Genomic DNA, 19,075 nt, shown 5'->3' with positions numbered 1-19,075 from the left:
GGACAGGATTGTATTTTTAACAGCCTGTTAGCACCTTATTTCAATGTGACTAGTTTGGAATGTGAGGAGGTGACCGTTCGCTTCCCAGCTTGTGGCTGCCTCTGCTGCTTAGCCAAAGGCCTTAGCCTAAGAACAGGGCCTCAGACTGTCACAGTAAGAGAAGGCCCTTACACCAGCAGACAGTGATTTTGATTCTTTCTTTTATACCTCTATAACTAGCCAAGTGATAAGAATACACCTAAATTCTTAGAGTATAGGCCTTTACAGACAGGCCTGAATATCTATATCCTAACAAGTGCCTTTTGCAGTCTTTATTTAAAATGACTACATTTGCTAGTTTGAAATAATGGTGTCATTATTTAGTTCCACTGAATGGAAAAGGCAAGGCTGTGTGACTTAGATATCCTGTACTGTTAGTTTGCCTGGAATGCCAGTCCAGATTTTATGTAAATGTATTTCTTCTTTTGGATATGCAGCAGAGGGGACCCATGGCCCCTCCTACTCTCGGCAGGCACGGGTCATCTCTGATATGCAGTGCAGGAAACAGCACCTCGTGAGGGCAGAACTAACCTTAGTTTGGCTAGCTAAAGAATGTTGTATGCAGTCCAGTTGCATTAAGTATTATTACAATTTTTTAACTGAATGTGGTTTGCCAAGAGCTGTAAAGAATAGATCACATAATTGTAATCCAGTCTTCTATTTCAGCATATGTGATAAGTACTGCAGAAACTGGGAGACTGCACAGGATTCCCTATAATTAAGGCTACCTTTCCGTCACGGAGGTCATGGAAGTCACGAAATCCGTAACTTTCAGAGACTTCCTTGACATTCCTCTGCTTCAGCCCTAAGGGATGCAGGAGCCCTGGAAGGGTTTTAGCAACAAGCGACAGGGGACACCTGCAAGGTTCCAGTGACCACTGACAGACTCCTGAGGAGACCTTCATCCGGGTTCCAGTGATGGGTAACAGCCTCGCACAGGGGGCGAGGGAGGAAGCATCGGAGGAGCGGCTAAGGTGTCCCATTTTCTCTTTGGGAAATATGGTCACCCTGCAGCTCCCAGCCGCCGTGGGCAGAGGGGGAACTCCATAGCTCCCAAACACCATGAAGCCGCAGCAGCAAAAGTCACAGATAGGTCACAGGATTCCATGAATTTTTGTTTATTGCCCATGACCTGTCCATGTCTTTTACTAAAAATAACCATGACAAAATCTTAGCCTTACCTATAATTAAACTGCCCATTTCCTAATATGTGATATGAAAAAACCTCACTTGATTAGGGAATAACTATAGAGTGGGATTTGTCAAACCTGGTTCCTAATCTTGCTCCAGCTCTGCCCACTGGCATGCCCATTTTGTATATTTGGCACACTTACAGTAGTATCATTGCAGTAGTAAAGCAACAAGAAGCTTTGCTCAGTATTGTGTCGACAGATGTGCACTCTCCTGAGCCTCCACTGGGAGTTGAACAACTACCTTTATTCTCTGCACCTTCACAACCATCTCAGGAACTTGTAGAATTGAACCCTAATTGTTCATTTAATACAGAAATGCTATTGTTTGTTTGTATAATCATAGCACCTGGGAACCACACTTATGGACCAGGATCCCATCATACTAGGTGCAGGTCAAACACAGAACAAGAAGACAGTCCCTGTCCCAAAGAGATTATACAAACTTGATAATTTCTCTTAACTGTAGAGCTACCATGAACTTTTCCTTATCCTTGATTTGGCCCCACCACGGAGAAATTGTTGGTCCTTCAATATGCACCAAACCCAGTGATCACACAATTACACAGTCTGTTCTTACAGTGTACATCAATGGTTCTCAACCAGGGATATATGTACCCATGAAGATACGCAAAGGTCTTCTGGGGGTACATTAACTCATCTAGATATTTGCCTAGTTTTACAACACGCTACATAAAAAGCACTAGCTAAGTCAGTACAAACTAAAATCTCATACAGACATGGATTACAGACCCTGCAGAAACATGGGTCTGAGTTACCCAGTACTGGACACCCCCCCTTGGAATGCCAGAATTTTTCCACTGGAAGACAAAGGGTTTCCGCTATACACAAAAGCTATATAAGGCAGGGCAGTGACATCAACGTGCTTCTCCTCTGCCTCCCCAGCCAAAAAGACACTGAAAACCACCTGGAAGCAAGAACTGAACTGGGGGGAGAAGAGTTGAGCCCAGGCTAGAAGGGCATCTAGCTTGTGAGTAATAACACCTGAAGTTTCAAGCTGCAGGCCAGTGCTGCTGACTTTCAAGACTCTCTGTAATTTGCCTGTGACAATATTTAGGGTGAGAAATTACTATTTGTAGCCAATTTCTTTAGTGAATCAAGCTTAGTTTGCGTGTTTTGTTTTATTTGCTTAGTAAACTGCTTTGTTTTGTTTGCTATCCCTTTAACCACTTAAAATCTGCCTTTTATAGATAATACATTTGTTTTATTATTAAACTCAGCTTGTGCAATTTCTAACTGGGAAGGGGGGAGAAGGTGTGCATATCTCTCTTCACATTAAAGAAGAGGGTGAATTTTTATGAGCTTCCACTATGCAGATTTTTCTATACGCAAGACAATATACCTTTGGGTTTATCTCCCAAGCGGGGTGTGCATGAGAGTGCTGGATGAGTCCATTCACACACAGCTGACTTCAGTCTGCATCTGCAGCTGGGTGTGGCCCTACCTGTGTAGGTGTGCTGCAAGAGGCCAGAGAGCCTAATTCAGCAAAACAGGGAGAGGGAATCCAGGCTGATGGAGCAGGAGAGGCTCAGTGAAACCCTAGTACATCAGGTGGCATCTTGGATGGGGGAGGTCCAACCTGTCACAATTATCTCCTAACACATGTCCTTCCTCTCTCCTCCTCTTCCTAGTGTGGGTTTGTATTATATCCTTATCTGTTATGTCCATTATTATGATAGTAGTGTCTTCAGGGTTAAGGACCTGCCTTCTCTGTTTTTTTTTTAAATTTAATTAAGAACTTAGAATTATTTTATACATATGCTATCTCAGTAGCAATTAAAATTCAGACCCTGAAACAGAAGACACACACACAAACGCCAGTAAAAAGTGAGGTTCAAATCTAAGATCAACCTTTGTTCAAGTCTGAAGTGGAGAATTAATCCTTGAACTCCACATCTTACGCTGCTTCCAGATTCTTTGCCCGCAGAATTGCCTCTGGTGCTTCGAGAGCTCTTATGCAGATACCATACACTCCTCCAGCAAAATCCAGACATTGTTTAGCAGGGCAAAGCACAGTTGGAGATTGGCTCAATGCCCAGAATCTTTGCAAAGGCCCTTTTTTCCCCCAACAGCCCTGGAGTGTAGTTGGGGAAATACCCAAGACTTTCTCCTTGAGAGCAAAATGAACCATTTCCTAAGACACTTTCAGTATAATATTTCTGACACCTAGCAAATCACATGTTATGAATACTGGCCGAGGAGAAGTTTTCTATAGGCAGATTCTTCCCTGGTAATATTTTATTTTTTTGTAAAGAATTTGAGGAACCTGAGCGAATCTACTATAAACAGACCAGTTAGCCATTTCGAGGGGTGGAGGGAGAAGTTAAGACACCTGATCTCTCTCTTTAGAGATCTCCATCATTTGCAAGCTGGTAATTGAGTTAACTTCTCCAAAGCAGTATGATAGTTTCAGAGTATATAAGGCAGAGTATCACAGGTTAACTATACTTGCAGTCACCTAAGTGCACTTCAACTGGCTGGTTTGGGGGTTGCTGGGGTTTTTTTTAAATTTGTCTTAAGAAATTAGTTCCCTCATTGATGTGTAGTGACATCTAAATAATATTGAGCTTTTTGCAAAGGTTGCTGATATTCTTAGATAATGCTGCTTTTGGCTTGGGACTTGATTCTCCACTGTCTTACACCATATTGTAGTCATTTATAACTTACCAAAGTGAATATTAAATCAGAAAGATAAGAGTTTCACACCATATAGGAAAGCCCCTCCGCTCTCTGTCGGGCCACATGTCTCTCTGTTTCCTTAACTTGTGGTAATAGTCTACCATCTCCTCAAGCAGATGGGTGAACTGAGGTTTAGCCTTCCGCCAAAACTTACATTAGAGTCCTTTTCTTCCCACTGATAGACAAACCAGTCCACAAAACTGCATTAGTTCTTCACCTCTGATTCAGGATTGCCTTCTCTGAGTTCAGCTAGCACTCCTCATCTCTTTGGGTTATGCTTTCTCTTTAGAGGCCCTCCCTAGGCACCTATCTATAGTCTGTTCAGCCCTTCCAGAGTCAGGAGTTCATTTGCCCTGTTGACACAGGGTTACCCTCCTTGAGCTTAATAGTCACTAAGTCCTCCTTCAGCCCTTCTTGGGCTCAATAATCCTCCCCTTTTATGCAGAAATTTCTGTATCCTGAAGGTGGTGATGCAAAGGAAACCCATTCTTCCCTCTACCCTGTAGCAAGCGGCATTTGTCCACTTCACTCAGACCCCTGGACCTCCCCAGGGATTCCTGTACCACAACTCTATGCCTTTTTGACAGCCCCCTTCTTGGGCTGAGTGCCTCTATCTGGGTCTCAGTTCCTACATGACCTCCATGGTCTGCCTTGCAGTCCCTCTTGGGCCAAGCCCCCTTTCCTAGGTCCTTAGTTGGGGATCCATCCTCCAGGTCTGACCTCTCCCTGGAGAGCTACTATAGAGCAGCTCCCAGAGCTGCCATCTGCCTTTGAATCTTTTCTTCCACTAAAGGCATGCATCTTGTCCTGTAGTCTTGCATGCGACTCAGTGGTCACCTAATCTAACCACTTGACCATTTCCTTATTTGAGACTGTTTGAAAGGAAGATTTTATTTTATAGCATCTTGAAGCTTACCACTAGATCTAGAACAACTAGAATTCAGGAATCTTCAAAGGGACAGCAAAATTAAAGTTTTATATAATGGCATGTAAAATAAAAATTGGTTGCAAAGATGAAATGAGAAGAAGTGAGTAAGGACTGATGGAGAGGGCAGTAGACTGGGAATCAGGAGTCCTAGATTGTATACATCCATTGGTGAAAACACAAATAGTCAGATTTTCTAAAAATAGCCTCTGATTGTGTGCACCCAAGTTTGGATCTCTAGCTCTGATTTTCAGAAGAGCTGAGCATTTACATCACCTGTGATCTGTTTGAATTGTGGCTCATTATGACAGATAGAGCAATTTCCTGTACTATCCTTAGGAGACCTTGTTGAATTAAATGTAAAAAAGTTTTGCATGTGTTGTGCTAAATGAATGGTTTACATATTATTGTGTGACAGGATTATATGTTATCTCTCTAGGGCGGAGATGGGATGTGAACTCTGGGAAGTGTTATTAACTTCAAAGGACTATACTGAACACTGGGACAGACAAGAATAGACATCTGGGACAAACAGGGTCAAGTGGTTTGCCTGGGGAATCCCTATGGGGAGGTGAATGCAAAGTCCCCACCTTTAGTTATGCAAAAATCCAGGCTTTTGAAGCTATGCCCTTGAGGAGGGGCCATTATCTGCTGCTCCCAGAGTCTCAAGAACAAAGTCCCAAGCTGTATAAAGGAAAGACTGTTCTATTCGTGGGTGGTACTAGTTCTGAGCTAAGACTGTTATGGACTTCGTAATGACAGAAAAACCCCTATGTGGTATTTGAAGGACTGATTCTGACCAGAGCCGGAGTTGGAGGTGATCTCTGCTGAGCTTTATTAGCATGTGTAGAGGTTCTTTTGTTTTAATATGTTTTCTCTAAAACACTTTTACCTTAAGAATAAATGTACTTACTTAGAAAGAGTTGTGTGGTAATTGCTGGCAGTTACGGCTGGTGGTAGCCTTCAAAGAGAAACCAAAGTAAAAACATTGGCCTGTTTAGGCAGCGTAGCTTGTTGCACAGTTCTCTGCCTACACTGTGAGCCTGGAAAAACTCCTGGTCAAGAGGGAGAGAGACATGGGTCTCCATCCAAGAAAGGTAACAGCTGAGGAGCCTAGAATGACCACAGAGGGGGAATACAGGTGCAGTTGCCCTAAATTGTGACACTCTGCATGTCCTAAAATCAGACTGTGTCTGCATTTAAGAACCCATAATTAAAAGCCATTTTTATGAAAAATTGGGCCTAAACTTTTCAGTGTCAGAATTTACCCATCTGTAAAAATGTGTGCAATAATACACCCATTGATAACAATAATATGTCTATGTTATAATAAATGTTGGGAGAGTTAACATTTCATATGTGGCCTAAGGTCTTGGATGGAGAATGCTATGCACTGACAAAGCAGTTATTATATGTGCTATTTATTAGTGGACGCTCTTGACTGCTTTGTTTTGAAATAATCTGATTTACTTGCACTAGTCAGAGTAAAAACTGGGGTGAGACAGACAGAAAGAGAACTTTATCCGAGTTTAAAAAGCAGGCAAGCCCAAGATTCTTCGGTGTAAGATAACTGGTCTTCAGTTTAAACAGACAGAAATATGAAGGTTCCAGTTACCTTGTTGGAATGATTGTAATTAACACTCAGCTTTTCCTCCAACAGGGAGAGGAATGATGCCATACCATCATGGAAATACCAATCCCAGTTTTTCAGTGAGATAAGATAGGCAGTAATAGGATGTCACAGCCAAAAATTCCAGTCATTTTAAAATTCACATAAACCAACAAACTACATAAGCTGAATGCAGTGTGGTTGGAGCTGTATTGGTCCTGGGATATTAGAGAGACAAGGTGGGTGAGGTAATATCTTGTATTGGACTAACTTCTTTTGGTGAGAGAAACAAGCTTTTGAGCCACACACAGTTCTTAGATTTCAGAGTAACAGCCGTGTTAGTCTGTATTCACAAAAAGAAAAGGAGTACTTGTGGCACCTTAGAGACTAACCAATTAACCACAGTTCTTAAGAAGCTTGTCTCTCTCACCAACAGAAGTTGATCCAGTAAGATATTACCTCACCCACCTGGTCTCTCTAAAATCACCTTAAGTGTGCTGAATAGATTTGGTAGTTACTTTTCTGCTGCCAATACCTGAGTTGGAAATACTGACTTTGTCAGTAAATTTGCACCATAAGGAGCATTTAAAAGGGCATGGCTGACACCAGTCCCTTCCTGTGAAATGCAAAAAGTTTATACTAAATGAATTGTTAAACCAGTGCCCAACACCAAATGTTTAGAGCCCACTGACTGGGAATCTACCATTAGACCTGTATGGCTTTATAGCTTTTTTCTGTTTCTGTCTAGAGGTCGTTTTGCGTAAAGGAACAAAAAAACTCAGGAGGAAGAAGGGTTTGGGATAACTCGATAGCTAGGGGTCTTTTAAACAATCAATTTTACTTTCTTGTTTTCAACCTTGGAGTACTTTTGTTGTAAATTAGCTGCTGCGTGGCTCTGAAAATTCTTCACTTGTACATCCCACGCTCTAACCACCTGCTGTATTAAACACTCACTGCATTCCTAAGTGGAAAGCTGATAGTATCTTTAAATTCTTTCTTTTCATTTACATGTAAGGTAGCTGTGCATCTTTCCATATTAAACTCTCAAGTGTATGTTTGCATATTCTGCTAGAAAGTTGTAATCTCCCGGTCAGTTCAAATAAAGTTGCATGTGGTGGTGTTTTTTCTTGTGGAGATATTGCCATACTAATGCTGTTTAAAGTCAAGTTCTCACTAAACATGGGAGAAAGAAAAAAGCCAAACAGATTTTAAACAGCCAGCCAAACTATATGTATATATAAATATTTTATCATTGTATAAAGAAGGCAGGCTGCAAACAGCAGGCTGCATTTCACTGGCAAGGTGCTGCTTTAGAAAATAATTAAAACATATTTTATAATTTCATTCTGTTTCACTTTCTCATGATTTTCTTCAGCAAAGTAAATAGTCCTGGTTCAGCTAAATAATCAACTACTACTCTCTCTCAGCGGACAGAGAAAACACACTTTTTCTTCTACACTAAGAACCCCTGTTCCTTTGAGCCCATGGCTAGAGAGAGAGCTGTCCTTCTTAGAGACCCAGCAAACCACCCCTAACTCTGCAGGCTCATCAGCCTAGTCTTGGGGCCCGCATATCCCATTTCTGGTTTGGGGAGAAAGAAGAGCTATTTCCAGCTGCCATGAGACTCACTTCACAGGAAAAATACATCTGCCTCCTTCCTCTGGCTTCATGGGGAATGGAACAAATAAATTGCTTCACGTACCCCTAGCTCAGTAATCACCCTTGGTTGGTCTCAGCACATAAGAGTGACAAGATTTAGATGTTTTACACACACACACACACACACACACACACACACACACATTCCCAAGGTCCCAGAATCCCCACACACTACCATAATGTTCTAGTGAGAAAGATGTGTTTGTAGACGTCTTTGGAGAATAGCTATGGCCTACTTACCCCCTCCCATGCTCTTCGGAGGCAGATGGCTAACTTAGTCCATCAATCCTTCTGGAAAAAGGAATCCCTATCTCTTTCCCCATATTGTATCCACAACAGGGTCATCTGGAAGTCTGATAAGTTGACCACTCCCTTCCCATTCTGCAACAGGATTAAGAGACCAAGACCGGGCTCTGCTGCTTATTGACATTTCAAGATTCTGAGGCCAAGACAACACCACATGCTTTTAGTGTTTCCCATAGTCTATTGCAATGTCAGTGCTGGAGTGTTAACGGACAGTAACCAACTACAGAGCCATCAGTGAGACAGGAGAGTGTTTTCTGGCCCTACTAATAATAATTAAAAGTGAAGATCTTAGATTTTAAAACTTCTGGAATGTTAAGAGATGCAGCCTGATTGAGGGCAGAAGTTGGGAGTTCACTCTGGAGAGGAGCATGTACAATGTATTATTACTGTCTTCTTGTTTTTATTTATTTCTATTACTGTGATACCTAGAGACTCTAAGTGAAATCACAGCACCATTGTGCCAGGCCTTGTACAAATATAGAATGACTTTATTGGTGTAGGATCCAGCAAAATATTAAAGCTTATCAGTCTTCTTGGTTCCCAGCTTTGGGCTCATTTCTGTAGAACATTCTAGCAGGGTATCATTTTTCAACAGTTTACACATCTTTACATTTAAATCCAAACTCAGGCTAATGGCTGATTTGGTAACACTGGAAAAATTAACTTTGTACAGCCTGAGTTTAAGGCACAGATTCTAGTCTTCTGTTCAGTCAACCACGACTTCTGCCTATGCAACTGAAATGGAGGTGTCAGTTGCGACTCAAGAAGTAATTTAGCTAGTGCACTGGTTTCAGTTTAGTGGCTGTCACAGTTTTATGAAGCTAACATCAGCTTGCTTCATTCTCTCTCAGTATGACTGTTATGTTGTCTTGAAATCTTTTTTCCTGTATAGGAAGTGAACAAGAAACAGTTAGGAAAGTATAGGCAATTTTTTTATGATTCATCCCTGGCCCAAAATTAGAAATACATCCAAACTCCTACTCTTAAATCACTTAGTAAGTAGTGGGTATCAGTCTGAGCTTTAAGAAAAGCTCATCTGTCATGGCTTTGGCTCTGTATTGTACACTTGTTAAAGATTGTTGAGCAAGATGCTGTTGTGGGCTTTCTTTTCTAAAAGACGATTTTGTGGAAACCTGTAAACATGCTCCCTGGCCTGAGCCTGTGTTCATATGGTACAAGTCTTATTCCTGAGAGAATTCACCGCCAACAACAACAAAAAATTCTGTGCGCAATATTTTAAAATTCTGCAAAATTCAATAAATAAATGTGGAGACTTCAGCATGGCAGTGGGGCCAGGGCGTTGGCTACATGGAGGTGGAATATTACCCTGCAGCCCCCCACCTCCCGGGATAGAGACTTAGCGGTGAGACTGCACCCGACCCTTACACAACACAAAGGCCTGGCCTGCCCCAGAAACACGCCATGCCACTGCCCCTCTGTGCCAGGTGCACCAGGTGTGGGCAGGCAGGCTCAGCCCAGAAGGATCCAAGTGTGGAGGGGTTTCATGTGGGGAGATCCAGGTGTGGAATGAGAGGGTTCTGTGGGGGACAGTCTGGGTGCGGGCAGCTCAGTGGTGGATCTGGAAGCATAGGGGCTTGTTGGAGGGTTCTTGGTGCAGGGGCAATGGGATTCTTCAGGGGAGTCCAAATGAAGGTGGTTGGGGCTCAGCAGGGAGGGTCTGGGTGCTGGGGGAGTGGAGCTTGGTGTGGTGGGGGTCCAGGTGCAGCTGGTTGGGGATCAGTGGAGTGGGGGATCCAGGTGGCTCATTGGGGTGGTTCAGGTGTGGGGGTATCCAAGGTGCATGCTCATCAGGGTGGGGGTTCGATGAGCCTGCTTAATGGGGGAGCCACAGCTGCCGTCGCTGCCACCAAGGGGATGCTGCATGCCAGGCTCTTGCTTCCCCCACCATTCCCCTATCCCCCCTTCTCTTACCCATCCCCTCCATACTGCCCCTACCCTATCTTCTCCCTTCACTCCCATATCCCACTGCCCTATCCGATCCCCCCTCTCTCATCACTGCTTGTTCCCCGCTTTCCCCATCTCCCTTCCCCCATTGCCGCCCACCCCCTTGCTCTGCCCACTGCGGGCACTTACCGTTGTACAGAAAACCACCAGCACACATAGAAGGGGAAATAGACCGGCACTAGGACCCAGGAGATGGCATTCAGCTGTAGAGACAGGAACCCAAAGGCTACCTTCCCTCACTCTGGCAGCTCTGTGCCTGCAGAAATGGCGGGGGGCAGTGACACATGCCCTCCCATGCCTCACCTCTGTTGTGGGGGCATTGCTTTCCCTCCCCCGCCATGGTGATTTTACTGCTGCTTTGAGTGCCTACAACTAGGTGCCCACACTTCTGGGGAGGGGCATGTGACTGCTCTTTCAGCTTCCCTTTGCTTCCCCATCACTTTCTGCAGGGAAGCAAAGAAATCTGCAGAGCAACATGATTTCTGTGTCCATGCAGTGGCGTAGAATTCTCCCAGGAGTAAAGTCTGCCATTACTGAGTTTTCTAAATTATTTAAAGCGGAGGAGAGAATAAAGGATGAAAATAGAAGGGGATAAAATAAACAATGAACAGTAGTGCTGAAGAGGACAGCATTCAGTGACAGAAATCTCCTCCATACCTAGACAAGGTAAAATAACAAGATTAGTAGGCTTGCTGACTTGAAAAGAGCAAGTAGTTTTCATAACCTGTGTACATGGCAGAACTAAACCCCCAGTTAGAAATATTGAACGATGAATAGTCTGTTTGGACTAGCAAATGTTCACAAGCTGTACAGTACAGCCAATGTGGAAAAAAAATGTAGTAAGATGCATATACACTTATCTTATTTGTTACCTAAATCACACACATGCAGGAAGACTAAAGTGTAGAGCTTTCTGCTCCAGAAACAGGCCCAAAGGAGAATCAGAAGAACCAGAGAAAAATCTTCATTACTTGTCAGTAGTTTTAAGTCTTATTTTGTTTTTGCAGCCAGCTCGAAGTGAGTACAGGCTCACTGCATCAGCCTACTGGTGATTCACGGTAGCAGGAGCCCCCAGTGGGTGTAGCATCAGTGTATCTGGTTCCTACAGGATCCTTCCTGCCTCCCACAGAGAGAGGAGCAGTGTATGCGGTGCTCCAACTGTCTTCAGCTGGTGTATAGTCTCTTGGGGACTCCTCTACGCTGCTGTATCATGTACCTGAGGCCAGACAGAGAATCAGGAAGACATAACCATCATGTCACAGATGCTGGCCTGTAATATCTAACTGGCGTAGCACATGAAAATCGAGACTTTTCGTTTTACGACTGTATCTACATAAGTAATTTGGCACTGAACAGAGTTTTATGTATGACTATTTTATTTATATTAATTCAAGTCATCAGTGAAGTAAGATTTCATGCTTTTAACTGTACTTATAAGTGGCCAATGGTTTTGACTTACATTTTCTACTGATAAAGATTTTGGGCTAAATTCTGCACTGATTTTTTGTGCAATCCCATAGAATACAGTGGGGTTGCATAAGTGTAAATCAGTGCTCTCTCTCTCTCTCTAATTTAAATTATGCTTTAGGCATTGTGTTGATTAAGAAGTTTTTCTGTAATATGTCACTCTAAGAGCAATATGCTGGACTGACAAACTGCTGGGAGAGGTTTGTTACCAACACAGTTAATCAAATTAAATAATGAACTTAACATATGGCCGTGCTTGAGGCACTTAGTAGATTGTTTCACATTCAGTCGCTGATTATGTTGCCATTACGTCCTCCTCCTCTACAGAATTTCATTTTGAGAGTCTGAGCGCATCTTCCTCTAAGTTTTCCCAGGGACTTCTACCCTGCCACAAACCATGAGCCCGTTGTTGACTGGCCTGGGCATAGGTGTGCTGGAGGGGGGAGGGCTCAAAGATCTTTGCCTACCTGCACACACAAACAAAAACCAGCACCCCAAAAGCCACAGCTTGCCCCACATATGCCATACAGAGAATGAAGAGTATTTTTAGGGGTGTTATTGGTTTAGAAAATGCACTTCCTGTGTTGGACTAGCATTTAAAGCCTTAACAGTAAAACTATGTGTGTGTAATACTATAAATATTGTGCAACAAAGAATAATTAAACCAACTTCCTTGATAATTTTTAAATCTTTCATACCCAACAACCACATTGCTAACTCCTTGTTCCTGTATCAGCTTTGCCTGCTAGCTCCATCTGCAGTGTATGTTTCTTTCACAGTCACTGAACAGAATTATTGGTCTTTTGCTCCATATCATGGACATTAGACACCAGCAACGTGATTAAAGGCTCCATGGAACATTGATTTGCTTCTCTCTATTTGTATACCTTTCTCAGTCATTGTTATCCTGGGACCCAACCCAAGGTTGGTGAATCCCTTGTGACATGACCTTTTCTAGCAATTTCACAGTTTACTTCATATGCTCTAAAGGAACCCTTGAGAATTGGCACAGTTTGTTTGTCATGGAGCTAGACGATTGCAACAATCCACAGACAACAAGGCCACAATCTCATGGGCAATACTTGTGTTTTCTGTTACCGTGACCTCAGTCTTTCATTTTAGGAGATTCAATAGGATACAGATCTTGCAAATATATCTACCGCTGTTCATTATATAAGAACATCTTCATTGTTATAGTTCACGTTGACAATCCCGTCATAAATCTGTATTCCTTCTAGGTCCCTTTTGCTCTTTGGGGTAGTGATCTAGCACAAGTGTTACATATTTTGAAGAAATATTGCCATAACTTGCCACAAGTTAATTTTGCATATTACTTTATTGTAAATTATTTAAAAATAGATTTAAATATATGATATGTTATATATTTATTCCAGGTATATATGACTCAATCTATTTGTCTGTAGCAAGGAGGAAACTTCCCTTGATGAGTGACAACAGCTTCTTGCCTAAAACTTTCTCACCCTTCTAGTTAAGTATGCTTTCCAGTGTGAGCCCTGTGTTAATTAATGCAGTGCTCTTTACTAAGTCTGCAGATCATTAGCTCCACTGTCACTGCTGCTGCTTGTAGACTGACCAGTCTTTTCATTGTGGATGTTCAGAACTTTGTGGGTAAGTGTGAAACTGACAAAACTCAAGCCGGTTTCACATTACTTCTGTGGAAAGCTGTGGCTTGCGGCAGAGGGAGAATCTAAAGCCATTCACATGAGAGGAGTGTACAGACATGGAGGATGGGGTAACCAGTGGACTGAGTATTCTGATATGGGTTTATCTCCATCTCTTTTGTTGAAGCTATTCCACTTTAATAAATAATTTAATATTAATTGAGCCAGAGAGAGAGAGAGTGAAAATCACTCTGTAAGTCCAGGGGACAGGACACTCACCTGAGAGGTGGGAGGTCCCTGTTCAAACTCCTCCTCAGGCAGAGCGGGAAATAGAACCAGGATCTCCCAGATCTGGGGTGAGTGCCATAATCACTGGGCTAAAGATTATAAGAGAGGTTCTCCTCTTCTTCCTCCTGATTGTTTTGTTTGGAGTTAGACACCTGCCTAACTCATTCTCGCAAAAAATGGTTTAGACACCTAAGCTGCCTAACTCCGGAAAAGGGGTTCCCAGCTGTGGATTACAAGCAAAGATAGAGGCCTCCCCCGCGCCCCCCCCCAGCCGCATTGTTATAGAGAGCCTATATGCCTAACTTGGGTTTTGTGAATCCCAGTGATTTTCTAGGCACCTAAAAGGCATTGCAAAACCAAAGTCCTTTTGTGGATCCGTCCCCAACTGCTTTATTCCTCAAAATGGCTAGTGATTGGGCTGACTTTCAGGGTCTACTCTTGGTGTGGTGCACAGAAATTTTCTCTCTAGCCAGTGCATTTAGTCTTCAGGTTGGTAGGTGCTGGGTATATTTCTCAAATTGTGGGTGGGTATAGCAGAAAAATGTAAGGACTTTTCATTCCTTTACTTGAGTCATTCCCTTAGTTAACAATTCTGCGGACTGATGTATAAACCAGAATAGAATCCAGCTTGCTCTTCCATAGTTCTAATGTATCTGCTGTGCTAACAGAAGTCAAAATCAGGGGGGGAAATTGCCAGTGAAATAACCAGTCAAAATTGAAATACAGATAGAGAGCCATATCTGCTAAGTAAGGACAACTCATCGTTCGCTGTTGCTTTTTTAACCTAGGTACACAATAAGGATGATGATAGTTATTAGTTAGTATTTATTTGTTTTAAGAATTCACATTTAAAACATTTGTGTAATAGCAATATACTACAAATGTACTGATTACTTTTTTCCAAATTGTTGTGTACAAATATATTGAATGAAGGGAAATCTTACCCATAATTTTTAAATACAATATGGTGGCATTCTATATGTCCTATAAAGTCTGAAGATATTTTAAAAAGTCATCGGTAGACATAAAATCAGATTCACGAGAACTTTTCCAGTTCAAATAATGATCTCTACTGTTGAAGGGGGAAGGTACTCCTTTGGGAATTCTGCACCTCTGTGTGCATAATTAATGAGCCACAAATATTTTTAATTCTTTAAGCAGAAAAAAGCTGCTGCTGGAAAGTTCTTGCAGTTCCGCATTTTGCCCACCAGAAGGTGCTGTGGCACTAGAACAGAGCAGCCTCCCCGACAGCCCCAGCAGAAAATAACTTTGGCTGGAAAGTTGCTGCAGTTCTTCCTTTTTCCCACCAGAGGGCTCTGTGGTGATAGAACAGAGCAGAAGCTCCCAGCCAGCTAGGAAAGAAGAAAGAGCCTGCTTTCTTCATAGCACCTGTCGGGCCAGGTCAGGAGACAGTGTGGGGCAGCTGGGGTGGGTCAGGAGCTCATAAGGGCTAATGGGGGAAGACAGACTGGGGCAGGGCTGAATGGGAGTGGAGGCGTAGAGCCACATGGTGACAGGGGAGGCGATGCAGGGACACATAGGGACAGAGGAGTGGCTGAAGGGGGCACAGAGACACATAGGGGGAGGGGGCTCAGGGCCACATGGGGATGTGGGCAGTGGGTGTCTGAGTGGGGGTGCCGGGAAACATGGGGACAGGGGCAGATGGGCCTGACTGAATGGGAGAGGCCAGGAGTCGGCCAGGGTCTGCATTGCTCCCTAACAATCCCTCCGCCCACCCAAAAAAACACCTGTTCCATACTTTTCCCATCCATACCAAACATCCCACCAAGTTCACACCCAGGCTCCTTCCCAGCAAAGACTTCCCTCTCCCTCAGCTCCTCCATTACCCCTGACTCCCCCAAGCTTTGCACTGCTTCTGAGGGGTGCGGGAAATATGGTTCTGTATTGTAGTTTAAATGAATTGTTACTCAGAGTTGTGTATTAATATGTCTAGTAAGGAATCTATTTGTCAAAAAACATTTCCTGAATCTTTTTTGTTGTCTGTATTGTTACAGACTTGTTTGCTGACAGGTATTTTGAAATAAATGACCAAAAATAATTGAAACTGTTATGATTATATTGTGTTATTTTGACAAATAAAATATGCAGAATTTTGGAGAATTTGAGAAAATTTTGCACAGAATTTTTAATATTTTGTTGCAGAATTTTTTATTTTTTGGCACAAAATTCCCCCAGGAGTAGGGAAAGGTGAAAAAGTATTGAATGCAAAGTGAAATGTTCAGTAATTGTCTGGCCGTGAGAGTAATATGTTACAAGACAAATGTTATGGTATAAATATCAATGTCTAAAATTTAAAGCCGGTCAAAAAAGGTTCAAGGTTTGTTTTGTTTGTTACTGAAATTCCAAATTTCAATCTTTTTTTCAAAAATTCCTACTACTTATCTCTCAGACGCTGCTTCATGATGCATCTCCCAATACTCAGTACAAATATATTATGAAAAGTAAATATATACTTTCGTAATAGTCCTAGAAGAATTTGAAAAGTTCTTCTGATCTCATTTCTTAAATTTGGAAACTTTCTAGCGTACTGCACTTTGTAACAGTAGCATGCTAAACTGCACTCCATCATGTTCACTGAGCTGTAGTAGTGTTCACATGAGGCATTACTGCATGGCAAGCTGGTGTGCTGTAGATCCGTGCCCTAGCTTTCAGCACAGTAACTTGCTGTGTAAATAAGTTCTAGTCCTCCATCCTGCTCTAGGAGGTAAACTCAGTGGCAAAACTCTCATTAACTTCAGTGAAAGCAGAATTGTGTCCTAGTACTGTATCAGTACCATAACGGGGCTACATCAATAAGAGAAAGCTTTTTGTAAAAAAAGGATTACCATGCTTGCTCTGTGGGACTGAACTTGGAAGACTTCTTCACTCTCAAATGCCATTGACTTGACTCCGAGTTCCAGATGTGGAAGGCTTATAATAGGGATCAGCCGCCTTTGGCAGGCGGCCTGTCAGAGATAGCTCCTGGCGGGCCGGGCTGGTTTGTTTACCTGTAGTGTCTGCAGGTTCGGCCGATCGCAGCTCCCACTGGCCGCGGTTCGCCATTCCAGGCCAATGGGGGCTGCGGGAAGCGGCACCGGCCAAGGGATGTGCTGGCCGCCGCTTCCCACAGCCCCCATTGGCCTGGAACAGTGAATCACAACGAGTGAGAGCTGCGATCGACCGAACCTGTGGACGCTACAGGTAAACGTCCCGGCACGCCAGTGGCTTTCCCTGATGGGCCATGTGCTAAAGGTTGCCAATCCCTGGCTTATAGAAATCTACCATATATGATGTACTGTTTTTATCATAAAATATGCTTAGGACTACCTTGAAACAACTCATATGAACATTCATTAATTTTGAAAAATTTGTTGAAATGCCCTTGGAAAATGCTGCTGAAGTAGATGACTCTGGGGTCAGTGACTAGGAAAGCTGAATCATAGAATATCAGGGTTGGAAGGGACCTCAGGAAGTCATCTAGTCCACCCCCCTACTCAAAGCAGGACCAATTTTTGCCCCAGATCCCTAAATAGCCCCCTCAAGGATTGAACTCACAACTCAGGGTTTAGCAGGCCAATGCTCAAACCACTGAGCTATCCCTTCCCCTAAAGAGAAGGAGGCCTAGCCTGAACCAGGCAGAGCAGAGGTGTATACCCCTAACCATTGGGCTACTCTGGGGTGGAATCAATGTAGTAGTTTTAAAAGGAACTACAAAAGGTTTTTTCCCTCCCGCTCTCCTGCTGGTAATAGCTCACCTTAAGTGATCACTCTCCTTACAGTGTGTATGGTAACACCCATTGTTTCATGTTCTCTATGTATATAAATCTCCCCACTGTATTTTCCACTGAGTGCATCCGATGAAGTGAGCTGTAGCTAACGAAAGCTTATGCTCAAATAAATTTGTTAGTCTCTAAGGTGCCACAAGTCCTCCTTTTCTTTCTGCGAATACGGACTAACACAGCTGCTACTCTGAAAAGGAACGCTGATTTTTTTTCTCTCATCATCTAGAAATAGGAGAAAGTTGTTGGAAGCTTGTTTTTTTTAATATTTTTACTTATGAAAATGTTTACATTTGTTTGAATGTGCAGTTGTGCGTGACACAATGGCTTAGTGCATAGCTTGAATACTTTTGAAAATATAGCTCTGTTTGTTTTGTTTTGAATAAATGTATAACACTGCTTAGGCTCAACATTGCAGATGGCATAGAAGGGATTAAGACCAAGTTCTGGGGCTTCCCAAATGTCTTACGATATACAGTCCATAGTTTCTTCAGTGTACAGCCAGGTTGCTTCTATCATTTATCTGCTAAAGTAGTTAGAAATATTTCTTGGTTCTTTGCATGGTTTCTCTGTTCTTCCTTCTTCCTCTGCAGTAGCGTGTGATGTCTTAGCTCATGTTAATGTTGTGTCCCTGTGTTCTCTTACATCAGGGAATTATTTAACCATGTTGAAAAGTACCTTTGCATTTTTCAATTTCTTACATCATTCCTATAGGTGGCTGCTGTATTTCTGTTTTTTGTTGTTGTCTGATCTTTCTTCCTTTCATGAAGACAGTTACCCTAGTAGGGTTTGTAATCCCCATACCAAGAAGGAGGCCAGCATTTGGCACTGTATTTTTACATGTACTCTTTTGTGTTAAGGTATATGATTCCAACAGGCTTTTTCTGATCTCTTGCCCTATATCTTCGAGAAACCTGTTCTAATGATAACGGCAATTTTTCTTTGACCTTCAGATGGTGTTGGTTGGGTTTGTATATGTTTAATCTTTATGCTTCAGAAAGAAGGTTCCAGTGAGGAAAGTGGAGGTTCATTTCTTGGTGTCCTCAATCAAATAGTTGGAGATGTATCATGCCGACAGAATCCTCTCATGGAATAATCCAGTAGGGTTTTCTTTATTCGATTTTGTTTGTTTGTTTTTGTGCAACGTCTGTACTTTATCTTGTTGCTGTCTCTAGTAGAAAAAGGACTTCGAATCAGCTAGCTGTGATAACCTGTGAAAAAAAGTGCTCTTTCCAAGCAAGCCCTTTCAACCTGAAACATCTAGAGTCTTCAGTTATGTATATATTTTACTAGTTATATCCTCAAACACAGAGGAAGCCTTCAACATCTTTGAGTCTAACCACAGCACTTTGATGTTGTGTTTAGGGTTCTGGCAGGTCAAATATATTAAAGTTTAAAATCCTTTTTCCATTATTAAAGCTATTAAAAGAAAAAATACAGTATCTTCTCTCTCTAGAAATCATTGACGGAAGAAAGAAGTGTAACAAAAGAAGTAGCTTACTGTTAGCTGATATAGGGAAAACAGC

The 19,075-nt window shown here is 42.5% G+C and overlaps 1 protein-coding gene across 9 annotated transcripts in view; it reads left to right on the top strand.

Annotated features, from left to right (window-relative positions):
* The window catches only part of FAM110B (family with sequence similarity 110 member B), a 457,749-nt gene that overhangs the window by 420,071 nt on the left and 18,603 nt on the right, over nucleotides 1-19,075 (top strand). The window contains exon 1 of one of the 9 annotated variants that reach the window (XM_073331103.1): nucleotides 13,327-13,348. The exons of the other annotated variants lie outside the window; for them this stretch is intronic. The gene's annotated coding sequence lies outside the window, so the exon portion shown is untranslated. Of the gene's footprint in view, nucleotides 1-13,326; nucleotides 13,349-19,075 lie in introns of those variants that run through there. 9 annotated transcript variants of the gene reach the window in all.

Source organism: Lepidochelys kempii, chromosome 2 (assembly GCF_965140285.1).
Source record: "Lepidochelys kempii isolate rLepKem1 chromosome 2, rLepKem1.hap1, whole genome shotgun sequence".
Taxonomy (NCBI): Eukaryota; Metazoa; Chordata; order Testudines; family Cheloniidae; genus Lepidochelys; species Lepidochelys kempii.
Note: the sequence above shows the minus strand (reverse complement) of the source record. Positions and strands in the feature narration are given on the sequence as shown.